Source organism: Hesperophylax consimilis, chromosome 6 (assembly GCF_061612785.1).
Source record: "Hesperophylax consimilis isolate HC1 chromosome 6, BYU_Hcon_1.0, whole genome shotgun sequence".
In the NCBI taxonomy this organism is placed as follows: Eukaryota; Metazoa; Arthropoda; class Insecta; order Trichoptera; family Limnephilidae; genus Hesperophylax; species Hesperophylax consimilis.
Window position 1 is genome coordinate 10125160 of NC_142841.1, and position 17964 is coordinate 10143123.

Sequence of the window (17964 nt, forward strand, 5' to 3'; positions counted from 1 at the left end):
TCATTTATATTCAGTTTCATATTTTTCGATCATATTTTATTCAAGCCTCTGGCCATGTTGTATTATTCAGTTCACATATTATGGTCTGCTTATTCAATGATCGACATCTATAATTGCCCAATGAAAATTAGTCAAATTGTTTTCGGTTCATAATTGGGATTGAGAATGGTATTTTATTGAATCATTCACTTGATTAGTGTACGAACGCACACACATCAATTTTCACTATGATGGTTCTCATTTATTCAGTAAGATCGTATGAGTATTCTCCAATTTAATGTACTGAGCCTTAGTTTGGGTTCTTTGTTTTTGTTTTTGTATTTAATAAACATTAAATTTAACTAAATTAATGTAGGTAGGTACTGTAAGCAGGTCTCGGAAAAAAAATCTTGATAGTTGTAGAATATATGCACTATGTTTTAGATCTGAAAGAACTGTAATTAATACCCTAGTAAGAGACAATCATTTACAACCAAAACTATGATTTTAACGTAGCTTGAAACATCTATTTTTAGTGACCATGTGTAATGAAATTACAAGTATCCTTCCCCTACCCCTTCGCCACTCCCCTCCCTCGATCGCATGTCTTCAATGAACAGATCTATATAAATTTTAATGAAACTTAAGTTTCATTTTACATACGTCTCTTAATCCACCGACTGACAGTTGATCCCCAATAGTCAACTATTCCTCTCTCAGACTACTCCTCCATCAGAGGGGTCAATCCATCCCCGGGTACTTGATCCCACGAAGAATTACTTCTGTTCTATTTCTTCCTTATTAACCACCGTTAATTAGACGGTAGATGTTGGTAATGTATGCAGAGAGTATAATATCATTGCCATTGTATCTACAGGCCTTTTTTGAGGAGATCCGCTATGGGTACCTAGACATATATTTATGATCTCTGAGTCCACACTAGGGAGGAATTACAACAGAAATAATTATTTATCAAGTATCGTAGGGATAAAATGCAGAGGGATCAACGGTCCGGGGGATCAACTTTTGTGGAATAAAATGCCTTAGAATGATGGCGCCTGTTGTGAAATCGACACCTTGGTTACAGACAGGCCAATAATATTGATTATCTGCTTAATAAACAATTTAGTTCTTTGAAAAGTTTAATTAAAATATTTCAACGTAATAAAATAATTTTTGTGCTTCCTTGAGAGATGTAGAGATGCCCAGAAATGCTTTCGATTTTTTCTTCAATGGTGTTAGCAAATATTGAAAAAGATGTTTTAGTAAACTAATCAAAAGTTTGGTCCATTCCTGGCAGTGTTTCCTCCCACCCCTGTCGTCGCGCATGCAGATCAGATCTCTCGGACAATGGGCCTAACTTCGTGACAATTAATTAACGGGCAATCTGTACATCTGGCATTGTAATTCCGTGTCGGGGGCGAGTACGGTCTCAGTGGAACAGCCTTACAGCGTAGAGAGTACAGATACAGACCGTATCCGCGCCCGGCGACACGACACGGCCCGACCCCGCTGCTGCCTGTATTTATACACAATAAAGAAGAACACTATTTATTCTATTTACCTATGTATCTATTAGTAGTACCTTTATATAAGAATGCTCGAGCCGCCCCTATTTAGTAATATTTATAAATAATACAGTAAATTTATAACTTGAATGGGGTAGTTACGAGTTTTTGGTACAAAACCTCCGGATCTTTGTGAAAAATCCAAAAAAAACCTCGAAAATTTTGACTAGAAGGACTATTTTTTTACAAACACTATAAAGTTTAATTTTCCTTTTTTGCGTTACAGTATGTAAATTGAGTTTGCTTGAAAAGATTATTGAACATTTTTATCACCTTAACTTGCATTTAATGTAAGATAAGATTATTGAACATTTTTATCACCTTAACTTGCATTTAATGCAAGATAAGATTATTGATTTAAATTAAATAAAGAACTTTTTTAAACCACTATCTAATCGTAAATGATATGAATATATCAATACCAGAGGTTTTTTTGTCAGAATAATCACATTTTTAAATTGGGAGACTTACAATTAATGCATTGTTATTTAAAGACAAGCGACCATTAAAAACCAAACCTCTACTTGGATACTATGAGGGCACTCTTTGCCCTACAGTGTGTTGACTGGAGTATCTTAGAACAGCTACTCAATAGTTTTGGAAGCCGTGAGGTCCTTATCCTCTTTATGTCTCCTGAAGTACCAATTATTGGATATTCTGGGTTTCCCGTTTTCTTTTTGGCTTTTAACAGATTGTAATATATTATGAAGTTCGTATTTCAGTAATATTTTTACTCTCCAATACATATTCTTGAATGTGCTAATAATTGGTAACTTTGCATTAGGTAGAGTTTGCAAAGATACCATTAAGGCGATGCACTACGTCGTGTCATATTTTAAATTGAGCCGCTATCAATAACAACCATTACGTAGATGGTGATAAGGTTTAAATTCCCGCTTAACACCATCCGCCTGTTTTGAATTATGCAATAAAAAACATGGCCAAAAAGTGCCTTTTATTTTATTTTGTGGATGTTCAGGCATAAATATTTAATTTTTTTTCGATCATTTTATAAATAACTTAATTTGCCACATTAAACAATAAAATTTTAACCGAAAATAGGTTCGTAAGTAGGAGATTTTGATCATTAAAGCAGTTTTCATAGGCCTTGTACATTATTTTTTTCTGGGCTTATAAAAAGACTTATCTAAAAATCTTGAACAAAGGTTGTAGATACATATGTTTGTATCTGAAAAAATAATAAATGTCGATATGAAACAAACAAATAAATATGTGAAAATATATTTGTTGACACTGACCTGACTATGTTTTATTAAAAAAAGAATTGGAAGATAAAATATGGATCTATTTTAATAATAGGTGAAATAAAATATATAATAACCCAACCACAAAAATTTACTAAAATAACGGAAATACAAATAATCCTAATATTTTAATTAATTTAATTACAATGCTGACATCTAATATTAATGTTATTATAATGCGGACCTCCAATATTAATGTAATTACAATGTGGACCTCCAATATTAATGTTATTTCAATGCGGACCTCCTATATTAATGTTATTACAATGCCGACCTCCAATATTAACGTTATTACAATGCGGATCTCCAATATTAATGTTATTACAATGCGGACCTCCAATATTAATGTTATTACAATGCGGACCTCAAATATTAATGTTATTACAATGCGGATCTACAATATTAATGTTATTACAATGCGGACCTCCAATATTGACATAAAGTTTTCAACAGAGCATTCAAAATTTTTTTTCAAATATATGTTATAATATTTTAAAGGTCCTAAATATAATGCACGTCACTGCTTTAGACTAAAATCGTGTTTGTTCGACAAATTAAAATAATATGGGTAATTTTACAAAGAAACGAGATCTAGTCATGATTTACGTTCAAATTATATCTCTATCATCAGACCATTAAGCAGATTCAGGTACAACTGGTACAAAATGAGTACAAACAACTTTGTCAGTACTTTAGTATCTACGTATGTACCCGTATAATTATTAGTCCGGTCAATATCAGAAGTGTTCTGTTAATCACCGTCTTACACCCACATATACGTCAGGGAAATCGATTAATGCTTCGTAGAACTGAAATTATCAACAATAAATCATTCACTAAGTACAGTTAGTACAATAATATATAACTTGGAGCTTTTGTATCAAGGAAATCGCTGAATGATTTATTTTTATAGTTAAATCAATTTCCGCTCACGAGTATTATGTATTAATACATATTAGTTAATTAATAGCGAAACTGCTGGTAATCAAAACCTTTTTTTTTGATAGGTGGCACATAATAAATTTTTAAAGCGATTGATGTTCAATATTTCAAGCAAATTTAAGTTTCTGACAAAAAAGTTATATAAATTTTTTACTCTTGGCCAATAAAGTAAAGTCGCTATTTACAGGGAACTTTTTTTAAGCAGCTCTAAAATGAAGAAAATTATTGAATTTTTTGAAAATAAATGTGCAGGTGCCCAACTTTACTCGTTGTTTATCATCGATGCACAGTGAAATAATTTAGCGAACAGACTTACAAATTTAGAAGGAAAAATAGGTAAAAAGAATTATTTTGTCTTCGAAAAAAAGAGGCCTGTATATCGGGTACCGTGTCTTCCATTTATCGGGTACCCGGTAATAGAATACCTACCCATATATCGGGTAGCCGGTAGTAGTATAAAAATTATTATTACAAGTACTGAGAAAATAATTTAGATATTTTTGAAAAAATCTTGTTTTTTCAAGCATTTCATCCATTGTTCTCTTCTGAAATTAGATAAATATGCATTTAAATGAATTATATACGAACTGAATAACTGAAACCTATTATCGGGTACCCGTTAAGCAAAGCCAGGTACCCGGTGTTAAGCATAACACGAATCTTTCATATAAGTCACAACAGAAATATAACACAGCGAAGACATGTCAAAACGTACTTACCAGATCTAAACTCGAAAGCAAAACTTTCATTCGACTTCAGAATAATGCGTACACAATCCGCGTGAGTGTACGTGATTGCCACCAAAAGTTGATAAAATGCATTGCCATAGACACCGAGTCTATCTTCCAAGTTTAAGTTGATGACGGGAAGTGGATAAATTTTCCCTTCTTAGATTTGCATTATTTCACTACTGAAAACAAAATTGAAATTAAAATAGATATATTTATGAAAGAATTTAATGCAAAAAATCGTACAATAAGCACACCCCTGGTACCTAGATTTGATCGTAAATCGGTTGGTGATTATTGATGTAATACCTATCTGCACTTAATTTCCTGCTAATAAACCTTATCAAACAGTTATCTGATTTATAGTCTGTGAGAATGAGTTCACAGTGAAAATGATTTTAATGCCTAATTCACAACAAAAGGCCAGTAAATAACATTCAGTGCACATTATTTGTATGGCATGATGTCTAATACTACAAAATGGATGTTTTTGATTTTGTTAAAATAAATACTAATAATCTTTAATAAAGAACTCTATGCAAAACGAAGCTACTGTGAAATTTTTATTAATTTTTTTTTTTTAATCAAGTGTGATAGCATATATATCAAGCGAAAAATTCTAGGTCAGATTAAATTTATGAAGTAACCCCAACGCAACCTACAGACAACAAACATAAATACTTTTTTCTTAATTTATTTTATTTTTTGTGGGAACCAACAAATTAGAAGATGAGGAAATCATGATCAACACACATACAACAACCTACAGTCCGCCTCGGAACAGAAATACCTAGTGAGCAGGACTGAGAACAGATTACATGACTTATTTTACTTAATATTGTATCTTTTTTACTTGACTTTATATTGCAGTTAAATAAAATAAAATAAAAATTAAATGGATGTGTGTCTAGAATCAACTTTCTTTATTGTTTAAAATAAAGCATTGCGTATATTATTATATGAGGGTCGTTGGTCATGCACTGTTGTTGTTTCTCAATTTATTATGCATTGTATTATATTTTAGATTTCAACATGGTCTCTCCCGGGAAACTGCCGTTTCCTCCACATTATGAATACTGTCCGAATATGGCATGATATTATTAAATAATAATGGTCATGATAATACCAGCCGAACTAACCGGGAATACGTTTCATTGTTGTTAATTGCCAACAGTGGTTGGTGGTTTAATTAACGTTTTTAGTAGTGATATTTTTCTATAACGAAATAGTTCAGTAGTTTGCACGAAGTTTGGCTGCGAATGCGATGGCTCCCACGGCGAGGTCTTGATTCCGAAATACGAGGTCACGGAATAGATTCCTATCGAAATGCGAAAAAAGTACTGAACATTTGAACAGATGCTGTGATAATAATAGATCTTTTAAAGATTTAATACGTGCCAACTCCTAGATAGAAGCCCTAACATTAAAATTTAAAAAATGTTCATACTATTAACTACTTTTTTATGTGCTCCAGATTGTACAATGGTTTTAATGATCTTTTCGAAACGCATTGAAATCGATTGATTCAATTTCACGGTAAAATCATTTTAAGAATGTGAAGTATGTATGTCTCATGGTGTCTATAATTTAGCAATTTCCACATGAAACTTAATCAATTAAATTTAATTAAGTTTTTAAAAACAGATTGGTTTAATTCTGGTTTGAATCTTCGATTACAAAGTTACAATACTCCAACGGAAAAAATGTGAAACAAAATTAATTTTATGATACATTTGCAAAAGTAATTTTATTATTTGTTTTTGGGGTGTTATATGTTAGCAGGGCTAAAGAAGGAGTTAGCGCAACACGGCATAACACCCCAAAAACAAATAACAAAAGAAAATAATTTTACTCAATGCATTAATAATCATTTAATAGATAAATAATTTCAGCTTCCTAAAAATGTTACTTTGCCACAATAAGTGCATCAGATTAAAAACTAATAAATAACCAACTAATCTGTATCTGCCAGTATCGCGATAAAGGCGACACACTCTTGGGCAGTTATGAAACAATATCATTTAAAATTCAATATCTTTCAAAATTGCTAATTAATTGTTTCATTTTATGAATGTCTGCAAATGCGGTACATTATGTGAAAACACGCCCGGGATCGATTTAACAATATTTGAGCATGAACTGATCGGAAAAATAAATACAGTATTGGTAACTCTGTAGTTAGGTACTATAGTGGGAACCCTTTATTAAGCTGAGAGGACAGTGGCTTTTGAGGGTAGGAGATTTTACAAATTTTCTTTATTTTGTGGTGTGCCGCAGGGGTCTCTCTGCTGGGTATTCTTATTCTTATATTGCACACTAATTATTTTGAACCATTAATTTCTTCACGTTAACTCATTTACCAAGGCGTACAATGATCAATTTAGGGTCTACCAACTTTAATCAAATGTAAAGCTTACTTGAGTTGATTTTATCACTGAAGGCGCTATGAAAAAGTTGACCATTACTAAAAATAAAATAAAGCATTTCATGATAAAAAATTTTTTTCTCTAGCGCCCTATAATATGCTTCTGATTCACCATTTGACGAATCATGTTACCGTGAAAGAAAACTAACAATATGGTCTAAAATCACACTCAAAAGTGTTTGTAACGATCTTTCTAGCAGGCTCGCACATTACCTGCTTATCCACTTACAACTTATAGTGGATGTACGTGAAAATACCAAATTAATTTCTAAGTACAGATTTTCTTCGAGAAACAAGTGTACCCCCCAATTTAATCTTAGACAGAATACGTTCTGGCATGCAATTTCATTTGACAACCCTTCACTTAATATGAATACTGTTGAAACGTGCAACTTCTGATTTCAGATCGATATACCTATCCGTTTATATTTGAAGGCAAGCACATAAATCAAAACATGATTTATGACCACCGTTTTCAAGGCATGCCCTTCCCGTAAAACGAAAACGGCATAATTGTATTGAACGGAGTATAACTACATACAAGAACTCGTGGCAGTAGTGGTAAAACGTGATTTTTTTGTTGTTTGCTAGTCATTTAACTTATGCATTAAATTGATGAGTATTACTTGTTTTATTGATGACTATTATCAGTATTGAAAAGTAGCTCAAAACCGAATTAGCCATATTTAGTGACTAGATCCAACTTGTCTATTACACTCCTACGTCCTTTATTCGTGTACTATATTACATGAAAAATATAAACAAAAACAATAGTTTTTATCTATCAATGGATAGTTCTCATTAATGATAGTCAACTGTTAGGCAAAGAATTAGGTAATTTTTTTTTTGGGATCATATTTCCTTTTGGGGATTATTGTTGGACTTTAAGACACGCCCATTCAGATCTGGATAAGTATCGTGGAATATAGCTCCATTATTTGGGCTCCGTATGAACTAACCATACCATATATAGAAACAGAAAAAGTATAAAAGAGGTTTGCGCATTACCTGTACATGAGAGATGTACCTAGTATCCATTTCTGCAACAATCCCTGATGATCTTTACAGGAATGCTTGATTTCAATACCTTAGAAGCAGCCAATGTTTGTGGGTAAACATTTTTTTTAAGTAATTTCTGGAACTATACATACACCTTCATTGAAAGAGTATATAGTCATAAATTAAAACAAATCAACAAATCTTTTTTTGATTACTATACTTTTATCGTATACATTTAGGTTCTATAAATTTGCCACATTATGGCAAGCTATCGCTGAACATTTTTTGTAATTTTCCCATAATATTGAAAAATTAAAATGAAGGCCTCAGCACGGGCAAGCCACCCAGTGAGGCCAACATTGCTGGAAAACTTTGAAATGTAAAAAAATATTGTAACAAATAAAAAAAAATAAAAAAAAATATGCAAAAAAATCGTTCGAGTGGCTAACAAATACACTCGTGGGAGATTCCATGCATTTTTCGGTGACCAGGTATGTCATCAAAATGACAATTCAACACACCTCCAAAAAGTGATGTGAAGTCATGAAAAATGATGAAACAAAAACTAGGTTAAATAGGTGACTATTAAACTTAGTTTTTTTTCATCACTTTTCATGACTTTATATCACTTTTTGGAGGTGTGTTGAGTTTTCATTTTGATGAAATATCATGAAACCGCATTTTTCCTACTCCGAAAATGAAGACTTCTGACTATCAAACATAGCGACTCAACTGCTTATCTTTTGACATACGTCACAAAGTAATAAAACTGCCCCTATAACCTTTTATACTTAAATGTACCTCAAATTTGTAATCTTCTTCGTAATTATTGGTACAAAGCCATTTTATGGAGAACACGAATAAATAAATCTGGCCACTATCATATAGCAAAAGCTAATAAAAATATTATTAAAAAAATTCGTGTAATTGTGCATTTTAAAAATACCTATTTTTGCCATTCAGTTCAGTTAAAATTTTGGTTTTTACTATGGGTCATAATAAAAACAAAAATAAAAACAAATTTCAGCTACAACATTCCGCAGATACGTAATAGTTATTAACTTTCATGATGCACAGGTGAGGCCTTAAAGAGTTGGCGTCGTGTGAATGCAGTACAGTGCAGACGACCGAACATGTGATCAAAGAATGCCCGCTGCATTCATTCCCCGGCGGGATTGATGTGGTCAACAGGGTGACTCCTGAGGCCCTAGATGTTCCCCTCTGACCCCCCACCATACGAAAGAAGAAGAAAAATAAACTACTAACTCAATAAAATAAGTATTAATCGATTTTTTTTTATTTGTTTCCCATGACCTTTGTTAAGCCGTCCATAAACAACAACTACACTGAACACTAAAATACACGAAATGCATTTTGTCTTCAGCCCGTGAATCGGTAAACATAACGACTGCTGCAATGGCGATGGTTGGTAACCGGCGGGAATCGTGAACTACCAAATACTTACCTGTCAAAATATATTGTTAAAGCGATCACTTAGAAAATATATAGCCTTTCATATGCCGCTTCAGTTTCATTACCCGCGAGACCTATGGTTGTCAATCTGCGAATTATTTATTTATTTTTGTTTATTGCAGAAACAAACAGTACATAATTACATAGATGACAATAGTTACAAAATTATAAAAGTTAGTACAATAATTGGTACCAATGACATGTCGCTGACATATATGCATATGAGGTATATTATACATTTTACGGTTAAGTTACATTTTTAAGTTAAGTTAAATTAGTGTGCTGGGGAAGGAGAGAGGTGTGTGTGAGTGTTTGTGTGTGTGTGTGTGTACGTGTGCATGTGTGTCTGTGTGTGGTTGTGTGTGTTATGTGGGCGAATTCAGTGTGCTAAAAAAGTTTTTCTTAAATAGAGGGAGAGAATCAAAAAATATATAATGGTATTTGTGCTTGTTTGAATTGAGTTGAATGTTTGAAGGATGCGAGAAATAGTGGAATTGGCTGCAGCGTTTGTATTATTACTAGTTGTGTAAAAAAGGTTGGTGTGTTATTATATTATTATTATATTAATTTATTTTTAAGAAGCACTAACTCTGATCGTTTGTCTGTAACTACGGTTGAATGAACTCTAGAACTTTGCTTTGAATTAAAGTTTCATTTTCGAATTTGGAGAATTCAGAAAAGCGATAAAGTACTTACCTACAAAATAATATTTTAATTACAATTTCCAAAGTTGGAACTGATGTGTCGAGAATTCAGACTAACCCCATTGATGTATTATGTTATTTCATGTGACACGAAGCAAGAAATTTGTTTCAATTTTTAACATCGGATTAGTTCAATTTGATCTCCAACGTTCTAACGACGGACGATCGAATTCAATAGCGTTTCTACAACTATCCCGTGATTTTTCATGTGTCTACGCTAGTAGGTGAGTAGGTACATATGATATACATAAGACTCTTGGCCCTTTTATATCTCTTCCTTTATCTACCATTGCGTCGTTAAATTGTTTGTTTAAACGCGATTGACAAATAAAAATACATACTAATCAAATTTGTTAATTTTCACACAGTTTTAGAAGTGTCCGCATAAAGTATTGCACAGCAACGCCGGTCATACGTTACACGCCTCTCAGCCAGAGTCTCAAATTACCGGGAGATATCGGATGTTACGGCCGCAGCCGAAAAGCCGTAAATTATTCCGACGGCCAGCTTATACCATTTTAAATTAACCCTTTCACACTCCGCGCCACAAAAATAATACCGCGCGGAATGAATTATACCGCCTGACAATAAGGCATTACACTTTTACGGCGAGTGCGGTGTTAATAATAACGGACCGTATAAGGTGTATTGTTCAACGCACAAAGGTATGATTTATTATTTTTATGTTTAACTGATTAGGTAGGTAGGTACCCACCTTTATACATATTTAGCTACCTTTTAACGTCATGAAGAGAGACAAAAAAATTCATTACCTATGGCCTAGAATTACTATTGTCTCACAGTATTTAGATAAAATGTTGCAAGAAACACTCTTGTTTCCAGTAAATTCTTAATTCAAACGTTGCTCATGTATGACAAAGATATATACTTTAAAAAATGTATGTGTATGAATGGAATAAACCATAGGATAAGGGGCCTGGGCGTCTGACAGGTTTTGAGGTGTCATGTGATTAGGCAGTGCTGTGCCATAATAGAGCAATGAGAGTTTGCAAATGGAGGCGTTTCTTGGTAATACTCCGGATTACAAACAATTTACAAACGCGAGTGTTACCGCGGATTTGTAAGTTGTTTGACCGCAAGTAAGCAATATATTTTCGTGTTGAATATGAGTGTTCTAATAAGTCCTCCATAATCATAAATATATCATTGTATGAATAATATTATACGTAATACTAGCGCAGAACCGTAAAAAATCACGGGACAATATATCATTATAGGATTTGTGAAGTATTTATAAAAAATCAATATTTGCCTCCGGAATTACTAAATTTCCTTTTAAAAGGAGAAATTTAATAAATTCTCAAGAATGTTAGAAAAATTTAAAAATTACGACCATCTATCCAGTGCCATTACAAATATGCCATGGTTTGTTAAGGTGTACTCTGCTTCCGTTCACTTCACAAAAGCCTTTGTCGTGATGACATAAGACGCCATTTGCAAAAATGAAAGCATCGTCCGGTGGGGAGATGCCTTTAGAGCTACCTTTTATTAAGTAATAAACGAATAAACTATAAGCGTTGATGAAACTGATTTCATACATAAATTGCTTCCGTAGTGAATTGTGATTGTAAATAAGTGGAATTTATTTTTTATTGTGTTATTCTGGTTGTAATTGAATATTTATAATTATTATCATGATTTTATTTGGAAAGAGTGAAGAAAATACGTTGTTTTAATTAGAAATTGAGGGGATACTATTTCTACCGCCGCCCGTAAACCATTTATTGTATAACCAACAGCTCTGCCATAGGTCACCCCAAGAGGTACGCTACGTTTGGTGATTCAGTAGGGGTACTCGGGTTTACCAGTTGGCCGTGTTCAGGATGCGCTTTCCCACGTTTCGGGAGGTTTCCTTTTGGGGAGACCATTTGACAAAGCAGGGTGGAAATGTTCGTTTGTCAGTCATTCCTGGACACATTGATCCCTAGATTCCTCCCCAACCCTCATACCTTTTATCTTCCCAGAACTTCCTCTCCTTCCTGTTATTAAAAAAGACTCTCCACACAGCATCCTAAAAGATGAGATAGGCCCTGAGGGAAATAATTTCCCCTTATTCTCCTGTATGGGGTTAACGTATTTCTTTTTAAATAAACCAATGCTATGGTATGTGCTCCTTGAGGTCAATATAAAGTGTTCTCATCAAAAGTGATAAATAAAATTGTTGGTTTATTTAAAAATATGCTTCGGAAATCCGTTTCAGAACACCTTTAGTTGAATCATTTCGATGAAATTGCCTTTTATCGTAAGGCGTAAATTTCATAAAGCAATACCAACCCAAGCCTTTATTTCGCGAACGATTAATGAGCATTGTTATGGCCACCAGCTGTTGCATTGTGTATTTAATTGATTTTCGAGGAATCTTTATATAGGATTCTAGCAGTGGCAGCTCGTGATTTTTTTAATCTTTATTATTCTAGTGCGTGTCCACATCTCTGAAAATCATCAATTAATCATAAAGTATAAATGAAAAACAACATTTAATAATGTTTAACCCCAACCAGGCTCATAAACACCCACTTTTGTTGCGTTTACATAATATGCTAAACCGTACTTATTGCAACACACGATGTAGGTATCGATGGGTTTCAAGCTAAAACAAAGTCCAATTTAACCACGGCGCCAGAGTTGAATTCCTCTACTCCATCATTGCACAATGAATTCCATCATTACACAATGAATTCTATTGTTTTTTTTTTCTAGTTGGGGTTTCGAAAATATTTGCACATTATTCTTTACCTGGAATATGTGAATTACTTTCAAACAAACAAATAAACATTATTAAGACTTGTTTGTGGTAATAAAAGGTACTGCCTAAACATGACTTTACTTTCAAACAGCAAAACACAAAATATTAATACACTTTTTTGTGGTAGTACTAGGTACCGCTTAAACTTGACTTTACGTTCAAACAACAAAACACAGAGTATCAATAGTTGTTTGTGGTAATCAAAGATATTAGAAGAACGAGATGTGCTATGAGCAGTTCGTACTGAGTGGAATTGTTTTGCCGAGTGTCGCCGGTTTTGTTCACCAATACTACTGCACACCTTCGCTTGCGCTAAGGTATCCGCACTAATACATAGAACAGATTTCTGTGCGTACACGTCCCGATACCGTTCAAAGTACCCTAATTAGGTAGTACTCCGGCTACGGTCCGGCGGCCAACATAGCATATCTCGTTCTTCTAATATCTTTGGTGGTAATACTAGCTACCACTTAAACTTGACTTTACTTTTAAACAGCAAAACAAACAATTTTAATACACCTATTTGTGGTAATACTAGGTACCGCTTAAACTTGACTTTACTTTCAAACAACAAAATACACAGTATCAATATTTGTTCGTGGAAATACTAGCTACCACTTAAACATAACTTTACTTTCAAAAAAACAAAATATTAATACACTTACTGGTGGTAATACTATGTACCACTAAATCATAACTTTACTTTCAAACAGCAAAATACACAATATTAAGACTTAATATTTAGCTAATTTATATAGCGCCGTTTTCGTGAAAAATCACCTCAAGGGCGCTTGTTCGTGGTAATACTAGGTACCACTAAAACATGACTATACTTTTTGATAAGCATGTTAATATGATAGACCTCTCCATTAAAAGGCGTGGTCGTTATCCAGGCGATATCCAGTTAATAGTCTTTTCCAAGTAGCATTAATATCTTCATGGCTGGCAGGGACGGATTGGTAAATGAGATAATTTGAGAAGTTTTTGAAAAAGGTGCCTTAATATAACCTGGCTAATATCGAGACAAATGTATTTAAAAAACAGAAATATATTTTTTAAACTTTAAAAATATGTATTTTTTCGGATACTGAATAACCAATGATAACGGTTTCATTCATCTCTCCGATGAATCGGTAATAAGTATAAGTAATCCTTCGCAATATCGTTATTAACATATTATTTTTAATCAGTTTCCAAGGGAATCTAATATTCATACTTAAATTAGATAAATGAGAAATTAGTTCTAACTGAATGTCAGCACTTGATCATATTTCTTCATGGTAGGTATGTTATCAGCTTGATTATATTGACGAAATTTAATGTGAAATCGCCACTTTCAATTAATCTTTACAGCGAATCGGTTTACACCATGAATCCAAAATATGCATTGGGTAAATTAAAGCTTTTTCTATCGTTTTGCTTGAGTAGAATTAAAATAAAAATGTTTATTTCTATCTAAGAAAATATAAGCGTGAACTATTAAAAATGTATGGCTAAGATTATCTGTAACAGTTTTACTTAATTACCTTTTTTTTACAAAATAAATAAAAACCACTTTTGCGCTAAAATTAATTAGTAGACTCCTTTTGCAAAGCGAATTTATACTTGTTGCCTATATTTTTTATAATATAAGGCACATTAAGAATATATACGTTTTAAGCTTGTGTATTCCCCGTAAAATCCTGATAAAATATCTTTTTTGCTCCATCCCCAGAACGGTAAATATAACCATTGAAACATTGGCGTTGCTTGAAATGGTATCGGTCGTTTTTAGTAACAAAATACCAAATCTAAATATCCAGGTAATCCCCAATCTTTTCCTTTCCTACTTTTTCAGCCTCATGATATATATAATCCAAAATCTGTATTTAATATTCATGCTGATGCCAGGCAATTAAGACTCTTAAATTTATTTGTTTTAATGAAAATAAACAGTCTTAATAATAATTTAATATACAAAGGAGGAGGACAAAGGAAACAGACAAATTATAAATGTTCACGGATGGTTGATTTGGTAATATACAACTAAGTATTTAGTTAATGTAGACTAAAATATAAAAAGCAGGACTAATTTAAAAGAAAAAACTATCTGAAAAGTAACAAATTTAAAAGCCTAACTAAGTAACGAGTATAAAAAAGTATAAAATGGAAGTAGAACAAATGTAATACACCTATATAATGCATTATACAAGAATATATGTGTTTTTTATGTATACAGGACGGATGTGGGAGTGAGAGACAGGTTTTGAGGATGAAGCGGGATGGGGGAGGAAAGGGATGAGGGAATATTGCCGCGCAAGTGAAATTAAAAAAATAATAAATTAGTAATTTAAAGATAAAATAAGATAGACATAATTTAATCATTATGATTTCGGGTATATGGAGCAATAAAAATATATGCCTAAGATCCGTCCAATTTTTATTTACGTATTTTTTAATATTTCCTTCCAAAATATTTAACTAAGGGATGACTTCATATTATACGAAAAACGTATAGAATTATTGACTCCTATCCCTCAAGTAAATGTTCAAGTCATGCACTTTGGGCGAAATATTGAGGATAATTCTACGTTATTGAAACAAAAAATTTAATATCATTTCATTCGGACATTGTCTACTGGTGGAATGAGTTAGTCCGCCCCTGACAGCGGCTTCCGCTTCTCAAGTCGAGATGTTAACGGTAGCAGAGACGGAGGCATTATATCATTCGCAAAGCAAAGGAAACTACAACTCGAGCTCCGTTACAACTAACATGCTATAAGCTATGGCTGTAAAGTAAAAACAACTTAGAGGAAACGAGTATGATGTTCGAAAATTAATAAATGTTAATTTTTAAGAAGTAAGGTACCTATATTTACGAAAAAAATATTAAATAATATTCTTCTTCTACCGATAAGCGTAAACTTTAAAAATTAAAGGCTTAAAACATCGATGCTCCCGTCCCTCTTGTGAGGACATTTATTCGTGGTGAATAATAATATCACCCACCCCTACTACACTTGTAGTAAAAATAGTAGGTTATACATTAATTGGATCACGGTAATAATTAAAAAAAATTTAGCGTGTGTTATTTTATATATTTTTATATAAATACATTCTATATAATTTTTCGAAGAAAACTTCTTCTAACTGCTTTTCACTTTGTGATGGCATTATTTATTTTTTATTAAAACACAAATAACTTAGTTTACATCACTTTATTTCGATACAAAATCTCAACATGTTTCGTGAACCAAGTTCACATCATCAGGAGCACAAGTATACTAAAGTTATAATTAAAAATTAGGTCTAGAAAGAAGAGGTAGAAGGAGCGGGGAGGGGTAAGAGTGGGGGAGGGTTATTCAAAGTAGGAATTAAAATGTCATTAGACGGGAAAGACCGGGTAATTGGGAAAATATTTAAAATGGGGTTTATAAAAATTTTTTGTTCATTAATAATATCTGCTTTCATATTCACGTGTTTTCTTATTTCTAAGATTTCAAAATTATTGATTTGAGATACCTTGTAACCAGAATGTAGTATTTTAAAACCTGAATTAATATCGAAAGTATGGTCGTTATTTAATAAATGATCCGCAAATTCTGATTCACAGTTTCCCTTTAAAGCCCTAAGCCCTAAGCCCTTTAAAGCACATTCTATATCCTCAAAAATTACCACATACGAGTATATGCAGTAAATCCAAAGTGGAAGATACTATCGGTATCGCCCTGGTGTAATACCACCATTCAGAATTGAAATGTTACTTGTAATGGCTTTAGCCGTGTTTAGTGTTCTAAATAGCTAGGCACTGTACCACCTTCCTCTTTCCCACCTCCTTCCTCTCTCCACGTCCCTCTGCCACACAACATAATCCAAATGGTGATTCCATGGTCTCACTGGCTATAGAACAATCGAAGAAATTGAGACTCTTGTGCGGTATTCACATAAAAAGATTCTTTTTATGTGAATATCTGTAAATTATGGTTAAAAATGGTTTAAAATCATGTAGGTTTTTAAGTAGGTATCTACATACATATTTTATTTCTTTTGCACGTGAGGTTTACTGTTCACAGAACTACTGGTTGATAATTCGTAGGGTAAACCAGTTATATCTAATTTACGTGACACAATTTTAACACTTTTATGACTTTTGCCACATTAATTGAAAGAGTTTTGTGATAAAAGATACCGATCCAACAGGCTATACTAAAAATACGAACCATGGAGACATAATGTTTCTTTTGCTGTACCTAGTTAAATGCAAATAAGCAACCGTGTAAATTTATCATACACTGAATGATAATTGGATCGAATACCTATAAAACGGCTACATATTATGTGTTGAGTTTGTGTTTTACACAAACACCATCGTAGTGGCAGTAATTACCGTAAATCAAGGTGTTCATTTATAATGTCTCAGAAAACTTATAGACTTTATAGGACTGACTCAGTAACCGATCGATTGAGATCCTGGACTCTAGATCCAGAGGTAGCGAATAATTTAATTTTATGTTTCTCATCAACGTCCCTTCTACACTTCTTTTAACCAGCTACAACCTGCCCTAATTGGAGTTGCCATATTCCTTCTTGTACGGAAACAACTTACTGAAAAAGTATTGCTAATATATTAGGGATCTCTTCAAAATATTAGTAATTCGGTTGAAACCGGGAATGCAGGCCGTTAACGAATGAATTAATAGGTTTCCTGATTAAAAAATAGTAAAATTCCAACAAATTGTTACGATGCCACAAAACGTGTTCATACATTTTCGCATTTCGTCATTGTATATTTTTAAGACAAACGCAGGTGGATGAAAAACGTTTTCCTATATTTTTACGAGTTTACTAAAAGTTTATCAGGGAGCTACCCGCAGTCTCGTTTTTATTTATACAAGATTTCCATTAATTTGAAGAGATTTTTAATAAATCATCATCAGTTTGAAATCTTGCACGGTATTTATGGAAACAACACTAAAACCAGGTTTTAACATTGTTTGTCTGTTCCTACTAAATTATGCGCTTACTTGGGGCCCAACTAATAATAACAATGTACGATTCTTTGATTCATACATTTTCATAATTTATCACAATTGCCATTATTCGTGTTGTACAAATAAATGCTACATACACTGGTA